At 39.4% G+C, this 3,378-nt stretch overlaps 1 pseudogene; it reads left to right on the plus strand.

Moving 5' to 3' along the window:
* Positions 1 to 1,651: 1,651 nt before the first annotated feature.
* On the plus strand, positions 1,652 to 2,137 carry LOC114051736 (annotated as a pseudogene).
* Positions 2,138 to 3,378: the final 1,241 nt, after the last annotated feature.

Genomic DNA, 3,378 nt, shown 5'->3' on the forward strand with positions numbered 1-3,378 from the left:
AATTTGCTAGTTGTTTTCTCCCATTTAAATATTGGTCCATTATTTTTGAATCATAGAATCCTAGAGTAAGAAGGAAGGGATCAAGGAGGCCATCCAGTCCAATCTCTAAAATTGTTGCTCAATGAAGAAATAGTTATTAAGAGCTTATTATGTACAAAGCAGTATATCAGGCACTGTTTATTTATTTTGTTTTTAAAGTTAGGACCTGTGATTTCATTGATATAAGGAAATCTAACTGAAGAAATTTCTTTTACCTTGGCAGATTGCCAACTGTTCTGCAACTTAGATCTTTAAAGAATTACTCAGGCAGTATGTAGAAGAAAAAAAAACATTAAGCTCCATCCCTTGCCCTGATAATCTAGTTGGGGAAATAAGACATTTATAGATGAAAAGACAGCTAACATGAAAGGTAGCAAGTTATAAAGATCACAAATACCATAATAGCGAGGATGGGGTGTTGTCAGGACCACATCCAGATAGATAAATCAGGGAAGTCTACATAGAAATAAAATAATTTGAGCTGGGTTTTCTAGAATGTGTAAGTGAAGAAGAGAGGGAAGAATATTTCAGGAAGAGAAAACAGGTGCAGAATCTTAGAGTTCTTACAGATCTCAGGGTTGGGCCATCTCACCCAGTTCTTATAAGAACACTCTTCTAAAAGATCATAGTATCATAGATTTAGAGCTGGGAGAGCTCTTTATTAATTTTGACCTCATTTGACAGAAGTGGAAAGTGAGGATTATGGAAGTTAAAAAACTTGCCTAAAAGTTACACAGGTAGTAATCATGAGATGAGCTATTTGAATGAACCTAGGTTCTCTCATTTCAGAGTCAGTACTCTTTCCACTGCACTAGGAAGCATATCAGATGCCTAAGAAGTGGCAGCCTTTGTAACATGGTGGGGAGAGTGTGTGTGGGTGGGAATGTTGACAAAGCATCTTGCAAAATGTAGTCCTTCCTCCCACAAAACCTTCATCACTGAGGAAGAGATGTAGGAGAAATTCAGCAATTTTTAAAACTTTATTTTATTTTTAGATTTGGGATACATTTCATAATAACGGTAACTTAAATGGAAGTATGTTTAGAGGGAAGTCCATGACAACTCAGAGAAAATCAGCAGAAGACTCAGAGATAGGGAAGTGAGAAAGGTTGTTCAATGAAGTTCAGAGCAACCAAACTTTCCTCAGACCAGCCAGCATCATCATCCATACTGCAAAGAAAAGGAAGAAGCAATCTGATTCGAAGAAAAACCTGACCAGTAGTGGATTATTCTTCCCTTTACCTATGAAATCTAGTAGCAGAGGTTTCTTCTTCATCTTCCTCTTTGTTATCCTTCCTTTTCTCACTCCTTTTCTCTCTCCATTTAGACAGATGTGGGGGGGGGGAGTCCTATTTCCCCTATCTCCCCTCTGCCTCACCCCGTCCCTAATTACAGAGGCTAATTTGTTAACAAATGCATTTGTTCGCATTGTCTGAATCATTCCTTGTGATTGGAGTGTTCGAACAGAAGACAGCCCTGATAGGTTTCTTTTATTTCACAGAGTACGTAAGATAGAACCTTCCAGTTCTGAGTTGGGGCTAGGGCAGAGGTGGGGAGGAAGTTATAAGAAACCTTTCTCTTACTCTTCTCCGTCTTCCTCCAGTTTGCAGCCATGAAGGTTGAGCTGCGCAGGTTCAGCTGGTACAAAATCTACACGGGTCACGGGAGGCGCTACGTCCCCACGGACGGGAAGGTTTTCCAATTTTTGAATGCAAAATGCGAGTCTGCATTCCTTTCAAAGAGGAACCCCCGGCAAATCAATTGGACTGTCCTGAATAGGAGAAAACACAAGAAGGGACAGACGGTAGAGATTCAAAAGAAAACAACTCGCCGGGCTGTTAAATTCCAGAGGTCCATCACTGGGGCTTCTCTTCCTGATATAATGGCTGAGAGGAGCCAGAAATCTGAAGTTCAAAAGGCTCAATGAGAACAAGCCATCAGGGCTGCCAAGGAAGCAAAACAGGCTAAGCAATCAACTAAGAAGACAATTGCATTTGCTGCTAAGGCTCCTGCAAAGGCAGCACCTAAACAAAAAATTGTGAAGCTTGTGAAAGTTTCTGCGCCCGGAGTTGGTGGGAAAACTTTAATTGTCTACTAAATTGGATTAAGTAAAATAAAATTTAAAGCAACAACAACAACAACAACAAAAGTTATGAGAAACCCTGAGGACACTTTATGGTACATTTATTCTGAATCATTTTACTAATTTCTGATGATCTTCAAAATGAGACAGAGAAAGAATCAGAGATAGAAAGACAGGGACAGAGACAGAGTCAGATGGAGGAAGGGGAGGAGGAAAGGCAAATGGAGAGAGGGATAAGAAAAGGAAGAGGAATGAGAATTGGGAGAGGGAAGAGAAAAAAGGTGAAAGAAAGGGAGAAAGACAAATTTCTTGTGAATCTGGGGCTATTTACTTCCCCTGCATTCTACAGTGCTGCCCATTTCATATGGGACTGTATAGGGTGTTAAAAAAAATCACTAAAATGAATGTTGGAATAAATCAACTTATAAAGGTTATAAAGTATTATCTGTATATCAGTGGCTCAGTGGCTACAAAGGGTCAAAAATAAATTTTGTGCATAAAATCTTGTAATCCATGTATAAATAAATATGTTCCGTTACAATTTGAGTCACATAGGGGGTAGCTAGGTGGTGCAGTGGATAGAGCACCGACCCTGAAGTCAGGAGGACCTGAGTTCAAATGTGACCTCAGACCAAACACTTGATACTTTCTAGCTGTGTGACACTGGGCAAGTCACTTAACCCCAACTGCCTAAGCAAAAACAAACAAACAAACAAACAAATTATTAAAAAAATTAAAAAAATAAAATGTGAGTCACATATTGGTAGGAAGATAGAATAAATAAAAAAGTGAGAGGAACTGTTTTAGTATAGATGAATGATTAAGGCTGCAGGTCATTGTGGTCTCAGTTTTTTTGCATTCAACTGTTTTTGAGCTTGAGAGGGTAAAACAACAAAGTGACAAATAACTAGAGACTAGAATCATTAAATTAGGACTGTTTTCATAACTAATATAATACTTGGGTGGAGCCAAGATGATGGAGAGAAACCAGGACGTTGCCTGACCTCTCCCCAGTTTCCCTTTGAAACATCAGATCAAGTGTCTAAAAGGATTCTGGAGCCACAGAACCCACAAAAAGATGGAGTGAAACAATTTCTCAGCTTAAAATAACTTAGAAGGATTTCATAAAATGTCTATCTCACTTGGATAAAAGGGGAGCACAGCCCAGCACAGATAGTGTCCAGGCAAGCCAGAAGAAGGCTCTTAGCCATAGCACAGATCAGTCCTTCAGTTTTGGCTCAGTAGGCCAGCAGTGA

The sequence above is a fragment of the Vombatus ursinus genome, unplaced genomic scaffold (assembly GCF_900497805.2).
Source record: "Vombatus ursinus unplaced genomic scaffold, bare-nosed wombat genome assembly UNPS02014805.1, whole genome shotgun sequence".
In the NCBI taxonomy this organism is placed as follows: Eukaryota; Metazoa; Chordata; class Mammalia; order Diprotodontia; family Vombatidae; genus Vombatus; species Vombatus ursinus.